At 36.9% G+C, this 12,057-nt stretch overlaps 1 long non-coding RNA gene across 1 annotated transcript; it reads right to left on the bottom strand.

Moving 5' to 3' along the window:
* Positions 1-7,647: 7,647 nt before the first annotated feature.
* Positions 7,648-11,504, bottom strand: LOC110704030. Its single transcript, XR_002507851.1, has 6 exons — positions 9,409-11,504; positions 9,185-9,328; positions 8,864-9,100; positions 8,391-8,769; positions 8,182-8,295; positions 7,648-8,099 (listed from the first exon to the last, which is right to left on the bottom strand). It is a non-coding gene; the product is annotated as an uncharacterized LOC110704030 (long non-coding RNA).
* Positions 11,505-12,057: the final 553 nt, after the last annotated feature.

Raw genomic sequence — 12,057 nt, 5'->3', positions numbered from 1 at the left:
TATTTAAAGGTTATCTATTTTTCCTTTAATTCCTATTTATTATCAGCAAGTAAATCGGGGGTGTTACATAAGTAGTCCGCTCCCCTTTGAAAAATGGGGCATGGACATCTAGGGTCCTTATACGCCAGCGTCGTCAGGTCAAAGGCGGTATGTGTTAGTAGTTGTCGACTACTTCACAAAGTGGGTTGAAGCCAAGGCCATCTGAGGAATTAAGTGGACGGACGTGTCAGCTTTCATTTGGAAAAATATAATTACTCGCAATGGAGTGCCACAGTCAATGGTGTTCGATAATGGACCCCAATTTGAAATGCGCAAGCTCAAAGAATGGTTGGAAGACCAGGGCATTACTCACTGTTTTGCCTCGGTCGGCCGACTACAAGCAAACGGCAAGTTAATCTCCAAAGGCATCAAGCGTAAGCTTGAGAAAGTAGACGACCTATGGGCATATCAGTTGGTCAATGTGCTATGGTCCATACGAACAACGGCAAAAAGTTCCACAGGAGAGACCCTATTCTTTTTGGTCTATGGTGCCGAAGCAGTACTCCCAATTGAGATGTATGAGTCTACCCTTTGGGTGATGTTATATGATGAATTGGCCAATTGAGAGGCCATGAAGACCGCCCTAAACTTCCTTCCAGATGCCAGGGGCAGTGCGACACTCAGACACGAAATCTATCGTTTGAGGATGATAAGGGTATATAACCACGTACCGAGTGTCTAAGCGTCCGCTAAAGATGGGGGATCTGGTTCTAAGGAAGATGGAAGCGGTATGCCGAGCTAATGAAGATGGAAAGTTGACCCCAAATTGGGAAGGGCCCTACCGGATCACAAATGAAGTAAGAGATGGAACCTTTCGTCTTGAAGCCTTAGATGGATGTCCTATTCCTCAAACATGGAATACGGACAATCTGAAAAAATATTTTTTTAAAGCTTACCAGCCAAATTTTGCATCAGTCTTTACGACCAAATAGTTTAACTAAGCCTTCATGGCCGAATGATGTAATTAAGCCAAACGACCACCAACAATGTAAAAATTTTGCAAACGTTAATGAAAAGTCAAGCATTGTTGTTAACTTTATTGTTTTTATTATTGTTCATAATTATAGCGAGCTGAAAATGCAGAATGAAATTGAAAACATGATGGCTCACAGATATGCTAGTCGGCCACCCCAAAAATAAGCCTAGCGGCCGCCTGAAAAGAGAAACCAATGTTGCCTCAACATGGCAACTCGGTTTTCCCAAATTAGGGCATGAAGTGTGGGCCGAGTAAGGCCTCAATGAGAGTCCAACATAATAGATTATTTTGGCCACACTGAATCAAACGATGATTAGTATCGGCCGAGTGAAAACCCAAACAATAGATACTCGGCCACTAGTCATGTGTCGGCCGAGTAGAATATTAAGGAAGGGCATCCTTAGCCAAATAACTCGGTCGCGCCCTAATAAAATATCGACTACTAAATGTAGCAAGGGAATACTTTGATCAGCCACTCGGCCAATAATCCTACGGGCCAGTCTAACCGTTCGACCCCATCATGACGAATAGTATACCAAAAGGGAAATAGAAACAATTGACTAAGACATAAATTGCCCATCTAAGGGCAAAGATTTCCCTAGGCGAATGAGCCCAATGAAAGGAAATTCCCAAGTTGATATCATACTTGGAATTTCTTGGGTTCGTCCGAGCGATAGCTTCAACGGACGACTCAACCAAAGCCAACAAAGGTCGTATACTTCAAAAGTTGATTCGTCGTTCAACTAGTCCAAGGGCAATCATTATATATGATTTGATTAATTTACTAGTAGTCATACCCTTCAAGATATAAATATACTAAGTTAATCAAACCACTCAGAATTTGGACTAGGAAAACGCCGAATAAAGGGGAATATCCCCATTACTCGTACAAAAATGCAAAAAGCCGCTCAGAAGGCGACAAAAATGACATAAATCAAAACCGCTTAGAAGGCAAAAAAATCCTTACAACAGCCGCGCAAAACAGGCGGCAAATTAAAAAAATTATTCAAAAATAGCATAAATAAAATAAAAAGTTAAAAGACATAAAGCTTAAAATATGCTGCAGAAGAGGCTCCTTACTCGGCCGAGTCATTGCCCCCATCATCAGCATTAGCTGCCTCGGCATAAGCCGTATTGTCAGCAAGGGGGGCCCCATCCTCGACTGCCTCTTCATCGTCGCCCTCAGCCTCATTATCGTTATAGCCGGGAGTTTCGATAAAAGGAGAGAAGGGCAGACCGAAAGTACAGCCTCACACTCTTCCGTCATGGTGAGGAAGTCTAGCCTTCTAGTGAACCGCTAATAGTAATAAGCAACCTCATCCGGTTCTACCATCATGGCGAAGGCGTCCTCAAAACGATTTTTGAGGCGAGTGAGTGCTAACTGCTCGATGCGGACAACATCAGCTGGAGGAATGGGTCTTAGAGCACTTAGCTGATTTTTCAGCTCTTCAACCTCTTTCCTTAGAGTCTCGGCCTCCTGGTTGCTCTCGTTCGCAGCCTGAAGAGCTACGTTCAAGGCTTCTCGGCTAGTCTCCAGCTCGATCCTCAACTTGTCCGAGGCCTCGGCCGTAACCTGTCTGTTGGCCGCCAGAGCGACGACACTATCTCTCTCCTTTGTCAGAGCCTCATTCGACAGCCTCTCCTGCTTAAGGGCATCACCCATTTTGACGAGGTCCTCAGTTTGCTGAACAATTTTCTCGGACAGGGCATTCATCGTCGTTTGATGGCGAGCCTTCTCTATGGCCAGCATGTCGGTGTTCACATCCTACAGCTTAAGGAGATCCGCTCATGTCGAATCGAGCTCGCGTCTCTGCCTTTGACGCCAGTCCTGGAAGGCAAAGAGCCTAAGAAGAAGCAGCGGACGAACAGGAAAAATTAGTAAAGGAAAGCTAAATAAGAAAATTTTGGCAAAGTGATTGGCCTAAGAACCAGAAGCCTACCTCAACGCAACTGTTGATCATTGGACCGAGGTGCCCATTATGGATACCCTAGAAGGTTTAGTTCCCAAAAACTCAACATGTGGAGTTGAGTCTTGGCCAGCAGTGTTGTCCGGGGTCGGCACCTCCCCTCCGTCCTTCCGGACGGGCTCATTTCAGGCCACCTCGGACGAAGGTGGCTCCGAGGGCTTGGAGCCCCCACAAAGTACCAGCAGGGGTTGTTCTCCTTTAGGTTGCACCGACGCAACCCGCGACCTTGCCCTTGTCGCCGATATTTTAGACGCCGAAGCCTTAAGAGCCTTGGACTACTCATCATCCTTCAAAGTAGGCCCCGATTACTTCCTCGCAGGTTTAAGGGTAGCTGACTGAAAAGACAAGAAAGGGTCCAGTTAGAAACCTCCGTTCAAATAGCACTTAGGGAAAGAAGCATGAACATAAAGCTATTCAGCCAAATTATTTTAAGAACCTGTCCGAGTAGAATTGCAGTAAATAACATACAATTCAAGTTCACTCGACCAGGGTTGAAGTGTCAGCTTATATATTAGTTGTTTGAGTAGGATTGTAGCAAGAGACCTACAATCTAAATTCACTCGGTCAGAATTGAAATACATGCAGCGATTGACTCAAATTAAAAGCATTTTCCATTGAAGCATAGCAAGTCAGACGCAACAAAAAAAAAGGATAAAGACAAAAGTTTAAGGCAAAGAGAACGACCATACCCCCTTTTCCGCCTCATATTGAGCTCGCATGAGCTTGTAGCGCTCGATGTTGAACTCATTCATGTCCATCTCACCCTTCTAAGCTGGATCAAGTTGAGACATGGCTTGCTCTGTTACAAACAAAAGAAAAAGAGTTAGAAGAATTTTCTAAGTAAGAGCATAACTAATGATGCATGATGCAAAATTCAACCTTGAGGGTAGTTTCAGATCAGGCCGAATGAGTACATGAACAAGGGATCCCTTAACCAATTCACCAAGGGGATCCACCTGGGAATAACAGGTACCTAGTGCCCCTCTCTAAATTCTCGCTTGACCCTGAAATAGTGAAGCTAATCGGCATGGTTCGGGTGAATTGGGGGGGCGAGTCGGCCGCTAATCCCCTCGTCCCAAGCTGAATGGGAGAGGATTTGAAATTGTTTATCATTTTATTGAACTCCTTGTCTCCCATCTTTATGAGTTAGAACCTCTTCTTCCAGTCACGCCACTTGGACGGCTTGTGCATGCACACCATGAACTCTGTCTGGGTGCTCAAAACAAACCACCCGCCCGAGATGGCATCCAGCTTCACCATATTGTGTATGCACAGAAGACTGGGAAGTTAGGGTGAAGCCCATCCTTTAGACAGGTCACCAAGTATCCAAAAATGTTGGCCCAACTGTTTGGCGCAAGCTGGACCATGGCAATTCGATATTCGTCCAGCAGCTACTGGACGAATGAGTAAAGAAGGAAGCGGAGACCAACCTCATGGGTCGCCCTATATACATTAAAGCCTCGGCGGATGATCCTAGGGTCGTCCAAGGCAACAACAGACCCAGAGGTTCGAGGAGGACTTATCTGAAAGCCCTTCCTCAGCATGAGGAATTCCGTACATTCCTCAAACCGTTCGTTGAGGTACCCTAGGGCTACATCTCTAATCATAAAGTCGTAGGGGCTGTTAAAGTCATTTTCTTCTTTCTCTGACTCGGCGGCAGCATTTTCAGCCTGTTGTTCGGCCGGCTGTGGTTCAGGGGCCCTCGTTGAACCAAAGTCTTGAGACAAGACCCTTTCCAGCTCGTCCGCTAATGAGTGTCATTTATGACACTCTTCGGCTAGGTTTTCTCTATAGTTTTATTCTCGTTTTTAGTCTTTTGTGTCGTGTTTTTAGGGAATAATTCTTGATTTGCGCGTTTGTGTGTTAGTTTAGAGAAATGCGTGCTTTTAATGGTTTTCTTTTTATTTTATTCATTTCTCGGCTATTTCTCTCAATTATTTGTTTCTTTGACTTGTTTTGTAGGTGGGTCGAGTTTCCCGGGATTTAATTATCAAGGAGAAATCTCGAGCGCATTCAAGGAGATTGATGGAGCAAAGTTCGGGAATCCAAACATGCAATTCAAGCTAGCTCCGCAAGCACAAGGACCTTGGAGGCAACGCTTTAGCTTGGAATGTTCAAGTGCTTGGAAGATAAAGGAGTTGCCCTTCTCATGAGCATCACCTCGATTGCACCAATGATAGGGATGCTCGGGAGCGCGGAGTTTGATAGAGCAAGAGAAGGAGCCAAGGCGACGTGCACCAAACAAAGGTGCGCGCGTGGCACAGGGGGTGTTGCGCGTATACCCAGCTGTGCGCGCGCGGCTTTGGTGGTGCGCACGCACAACCCTGTTCTTTTTTTAGGACGACTTAATTTTTGTACTTGAGAAATAATTTTCCAAAAATAGTAGAGAGAGAACCTTAAGATTTACTTGATTTGTACTTGAATTTGATTTTAGATTTCAATTGGATCTTGGAATTCCTTCTTCAATTCAATGAAAATTTGTAAGAATTCTTCTGTTTGATATACTTTCATTGCAATTCCTTCTGGTTTCTTGAATTTTGATTTGGATTACATTCTTTGCTCTAGAATTTGTTGATTGATTGATTTTCTTTTTTATTAATTTTGAAATGAATATGATTGTGATAGAATTTGTTTTGCTTCTCAATTTCACCATGACTAGTGAGTAGATTAATTGCTAAGGAGAAGGGGAAGCATGCTTGATTGATGATTTTTGCTAGTTGATGATCCTAAATTGATTGAATTGTTGCAATTAAACATAGTTGACATAGTTGCATGTGCATGTGATTATTAGACTATGAGTGATCAACCTATAAGATTAATCTAGATTGCATTGCAAATTTCAATCACATGAACCCTTGATTTGAGAATTGCTTTAATTGATTAAATTTGATTGTGATTTTTCCTTGTTAGCCATTCATAGTGAATCCTAGCTTGGCTTATAGGAGATATCTTTTGGAATCCTTTGATTGCAACTATTGTCTGTTCTTTGTGATGTTTGAATCTATTGAGTGATATATCAATTAGCATAATCATTGAGGTTGCATATGGAACCTATATCTTTAGTGTTTAGCATATTGAATTTCTCAAGTTGTCTAGTTTCTTGATACTTTAGTTACCACCATAACCATCTACATTTTTCAAACTAGCTTGGCATACTATAAATTGACCCTTCTGCCACAAAATTATGTGTGGCACAAGTTTAAAATTCCCGTGGCAATGATATTTAGCCACGGGAATTGTATCGAACAACTCCCGTGGCACAAGTGGCCGTGGCTAGGTTATGGCCACGGGAAAAACAATGTTGTGGCAAAACCATCTTTTTTGCCACGTTTTTTTACGTGGCTAATATTAGTAATTTAATTTGCTACAAGTACAAATGTGGCAATTTGGATATACCCGTGGCTAAGGATCTCAGTGCCTCAACCATTAATGTGGCAAAGCTTTATCATTTAGAGTAATCCGTGTTGTATATATAGTAATTTTTATTTGTCATGTAGAGTAATTCATGCTTCTTACGTCAAAATAAATAAATCAATACAATTAAAAATATAAAATTTCATTAATAAATAAAGTAGTGTCAACATGAGTACTTTCTTACAAATAAATGTATGCGAAGTAAACTATGTAAAAAGAAGAGCTAAATTCAATCCTCCTTGGGCACATTATAAAAAAAAAAAAATAAAAAAAAAAAAGAAAAAAAAAAAAAAAAAAAAAACTTCGTGTTCATCTCTAGCTTCATGATCAGTAGTAAGATTCAATAGGGTTCATAATTTCTTTCTACCTACAACAATAACAAAAAAAAAGGTATTAATAGATAAGCATTAACAAACATAAATCATGTGCAGTATCATTAACATATTTTTAGAGCACAACAAACCACATCTTTGTCCGTAACTAGAGATGTAATAATACTCCATATATATATACACACACTAGGCATTACTATAAATTGTGTGTTCTAAATAATAAATAAATAAAGTGTTATATACACTAGACATATAATTGTACAGTAAAGCAAAATTGTGATAGAAGAAACGGTGTACTACAGAATTATTCATTACCTCCTATCAAAATTCTTTCTATTAACTAAGAAACACTAATAAAAATTTTTAAGAGAGAAAAATACGAAAACAGAAATTTAATGCCAAAAAAAAAAAGAAGTGATCAAGATAAACTAGAATATAAAACAATAAATCACTAAAGTTGGTCTATATGATTATTATTTGTCTACTTAAGAAGATTTTTCATCAGGTACTAGTCTAATTCCTAAATAGTATGACGACAAAAACTAATTTGAAGTAATTATCAAGTTATCTAAATGGAATCCTGTTATAATTGGTCTTGTATGGACCCGGTCTACAATAAATTATTGTAGATTAAAAATTTGACACTTTCAAATAATATAATCACATTCTGATGATATAATTACTTTTTTATGATATAATTATCTTTTTGTGAGTCATATTTTGATCTCATATTAAACCATTTAATGAGATTATATAATTATCTTTAGGATGATAAAATTTAAAAATCATCTTTTGAATGATGTAATTTACTATTTGATACTTTTTATATTGATAAATTTAGTTTTTGAACGATATATTTATATAACAGTTTCAAGATGATATAATCACTTTTGTAATAATATAATCACATTTTCGTATGATATAATCACATTCGTATGGTATATTAGAAGGTTGGACCGGGTCTATTCTAGTTTTTATAATCATGTTAATCATTTAATAAATATTATGATATTTCTCCCATAATTTGTTATTAGCAGAAAGTTTTTGATCCACCTCATTCCTTGTTGCTTCGACTTCCTTTTTGGCAACCTCCGCATCCATTCTTGCCTTTTCTACTTCTTTTCTAGCATCTTCAGCTTCCTTTCGAGCTTCTTGGACTGCTTGCTCAGATGTTTTTCTTACCTCAATTACCTCGTGAGCAAGATTTATTTTTGATGGCTTAACACCAAAATGATTTGTAATACTTCTACCTCGCTCATATGCACGCAAATATCCATGAGTATCTTTACCAAGTACTTTCTCAATAATTTATTCATCAGTGTGGTTATTATGCCCTTGGTCTCTTTCTTCTGTTAACTTTTTCATCTCAGACTAAAAATAAGTACAAAATAATTAGAGCAAGAAAGTTATGAATTTCTTTATTAGATGATAACAAATGAGCTTCACTACTTACCACTACATTCATGTTATTAGCCAAGGTACCCAAATTAACAGATTTATTTGACTTCCTCTTATGAGACTCAATTAGAAGGTCAACTCGTGAGCAATCCTTCCCATGTTTCTTTTTCTACAATCATAAAAATAACCGCAATAAGTTCAATGTAACACCATAAAATTAAAAATAAATAAATAAAAAGAGCAACAACAACAATAATTACTTACAAATTCATCTTTGAAGCGACCATAACTTTTTAATCCCATTATAATGAGGCATCTTTTGATGAGATCGACTTTCGGAAGCTTTGACACTCTTAGCCTTTGGTAAAATAATTTAGATACATCATATACCAAATCATAATCCATATATGAGAGTAACATTCCATACCTGAACCTTTTCATCACTCCAATGCTCAACTAAAAATTCCCAATCCGCTTTAATCATTTTCTCAGGCTTGTTCTTCAAGCGATCAATTTTTGTTTTCAAATTTTGATCATTAAAATATTTTTTCTTCAACTTGTGCCTGCTATCTCTGAATAATCTTCTAGCATGTTGAATAACACTGTCTTTTCTCAACTCAGGGTCACCAAACGAGCATTTTTCCTAGACATTCAGAATGTCAAAATAATAATAACCAATAAATATATCATTATGATAAATATAGAAGGGGGGGACCTACATCATGAGATTATCTTACCTGAATACAACTCCAAAGATGTTCAATTTTTTCAGGCTTAATATCAGTCGAATCTTTCACCTGTACAGGAATGACAGCACGATTTCTAACTTGTACACCAAAGAACGAAGTATATATCGAGGCATTATCACCAATAGGAACACCATCCCCATCAAACTGAACATATATTTTTTTCTCCAGGAGGTAACAAGGTAAGACTTTTACAATAAACAGGCCCTCGTTTTCTCTTAAAAACACCTAACATTAAAGAATCATGAAAAGTCAATGTTAACAAGGTTGAATTTGATAGAAAGAAATAGACGTTGAAAACATTCAAGTCACCTTCCATCTCAGCACGTCTTTTATCTCCAACTAATTCCTCACACCTTTCCCGAGGAAACAATACAGGTTCTCTGGTACGACGATCCTTTCTTACTCGACGAATTTTATCATTGTATATGACCATATCCGCTTCATTTTCATAATCTTAAGAAAATCATAAGAAAAAATTACATATTCATTTAGACATCACAATATACATGTCTTCTAGAGAGAATATTTAATACCTTGGTGTACAGCTTCATCATCAAATGAATTATTATCCTCATCATCAACAAAATTCCCATCTGATAAAAAATTGTTTCACACTAAAAAAAATCAGCACTACTTAATACCAAAAGTAGTTATTAATAATAAAAAAAACACACTTCCATACCTTCACTCATTTCAACTTCATTATTGCCATTCAACTCATCTGCATTTCTCTCAATCCCTTGTATATCTAGTTTGTAATCATAAAAAAATTAAATAAATAAAGAATTAAGTTTGTTTTTCTCAATTACCATAATGTGAAAAAAAGGCTTCTACCTTCATCTAAACCAATGATTTCATGATTCACATTCAATCGGTCCTGATTACTGATGACTGCATTGAATAACATACCAACTTTGATATAAATTAAATACTAAGCCATAAGATTATTCAAGCAATTCATATAATCTAGTACCTTGTTCAACAACTTTCATGGCTTTTGAAAGTGATTTGAATTTTTCATCTCCTACCATTGCTTATTGTTCTTTTTTATTCATATTCAACTTAGCCACAGACATTGGTGGAATAAATTTCCCTTTTCTTGACATTCCTTTTGTTATGCAATGCTTACCTTGAAACATGAGTTAAAGAAGATAATAAACTATTGACTATGTTAGTATAAAATTGGTAACTATTAGTAACTAATATAGTACCTTTACTGGTATTGCAAAGTGATCCTCTTTTTCATATTCATCCTCTTCTATATTCATGTTTTCTTCTTCATTGCTAGAGCAAGGAATATAATCTTGATCTTCCTTGTTCACAGACTTACCCTTCCTTGGTTTTTTCTTTTTTTTTTTTTATGTCTACTAAACTTGTCATGGAAGAAACAATTCTCTTTATACCCAAGGATTGCATTCTACACTTGTTAGCCTGAATCCTTAATAGCCTCTGCTGTTCATATTCATTTTCTTGATTTGTTTTTTTTTGAAGTATTCCTACTAACTTTTTCCATCATAATACCTGCTCTCAAAAAATGTTATCTATAAATAGATTCACTGACAATAACATAAATATTACCGTATAACAAAGTATATAAATAAAAAAAAAAAAAACACAATACAATACGATAGAGTGCAAAATTTCCAAAACAAGAATAAAAAAGTATCAGAAACTCAGAATGCATAAAATAGTTGGTGAAAACATATTACAAATAATAGCTAAGAAAAATTATAATACTAAGTTATAAAAATAAAAATTAAGCTATATCCTCATCCTCATCCTCATCCTCATCTATATTTTCAGCATCATCTTCGCTTTCCTCATCGCTATCGGTGTAACTAGCCTGATCAAAATCATCATCTTCACCGTCATTGACAAAAACCTTGGGTTGATTTTGGTCATTTTCATCTATTATTATGTCATTCACGTCATCACTTCTATCAAATGTATAAGGAATGTCCTCTAACTCTTGAGTCGAATTGTAAACATTATGTAACGATGTAGAGTCCCTTTGTTGTAACGCCTCCTCATCCACCTCATTGTTTTCATTTTCTGGGACATCATATTGATGACGTAGATCAGTTTTAACAATAACCATCCAATGTGGATCTAAACCATCTCTGACATAAAAAAACCCGTTGATCTTGAGACATAAGCACAAATGGCTCATTTGTACGCAACATGTACTTTGTGTTGACACTAACCAAACCTCCTTTGTCAATCTTAACACCTTTACCAATCTTATGAACATCCCACCAATCACAACAAAACAATATCACACGCTTTCCATCTAAATATTGCAATGAAATTATTTCATTCAAAACTCCAAAGTAATCAACATCCTTAGAATCTACAAGTCCTTTAACCATCACTCCAGAGTTTTGAGTTTTTCTTTTTTTCTCAATGTCTTGAGTATGAAATCTGAAACCATTAGCCAAATATCCACCGAAACATTGGACACCTCTCAAAGGCCCTTAAGCCAAAGTTCTTAAATCTTTAGCTACTTGATCTTCATTTTCTTCTGGCAATGTTGTGATCTAGTTTAAGAATTATGGGTTAGTGACCTAGAAAAAAAAAAGGAATGGATTAGTAAGAAAAATATTAGAGAAAAAATATCATTGAATTACTAATGTACCCGATCTTGAAACCATTCCATAAAAGTTTTGTCAAACTTCCCTCTATGAATTCACTGTTTAAGAAAAAAAACTAATAAGTAAAAAATTTATATAGTAGAAAATGTATAGCACAAAAAATAATTTCAGGAGGATTATAAAAATTCATACTTTAGGAATGGTTCAAATTCATCACAATTTTTGAGCACCTATTCTTGAGCTTGTATCAACTTTTCATTGGTAAGAGATCTAGATTTTTGCTTTCCTAAGGGAATACCATGTGATGCAAATATTGATAATCCCTTATATTCTTCATTTTCATTAACAACATTCCTCTCTAATTGGTTATGTTTGTCTCTATATCATTTAGATACCTTGAACAAAAGAACATACACTCCTCTATAATATATCCTTCAGCAATAGAGCCCTCTGGTCTGTTTTTATTTCGCACATATGACTTAAATTTTCCCAAAAGTCTGTTACATAAAGAATAAATTGTAAGCAAGTTTTTAAATTAGCAAATATTTTTATTTATAACTTTTTGAGAAATACCTTTCAATAGGGTACATC

This window comes from Chenopodium quinoa, unplaced genomic scaffold, assembly GCF_001683475.1.
Source record: "Chenopodium quinoa cultivar QQ74 unplaced genomic scaffold, ASM168347v1, whole genome shotgun sequence".
NCBI lineage: Eukaryota > Viridiplantae > Streptophyta > Magnoliopsida > Caryophyllales > Amaranthaceae > Chenopodium > Chenopodium quinoa.
Note: the sequence above shows the minus strand (reverse complement) of the source record. Positions and strands in the feature narration are given on the sequence as shown.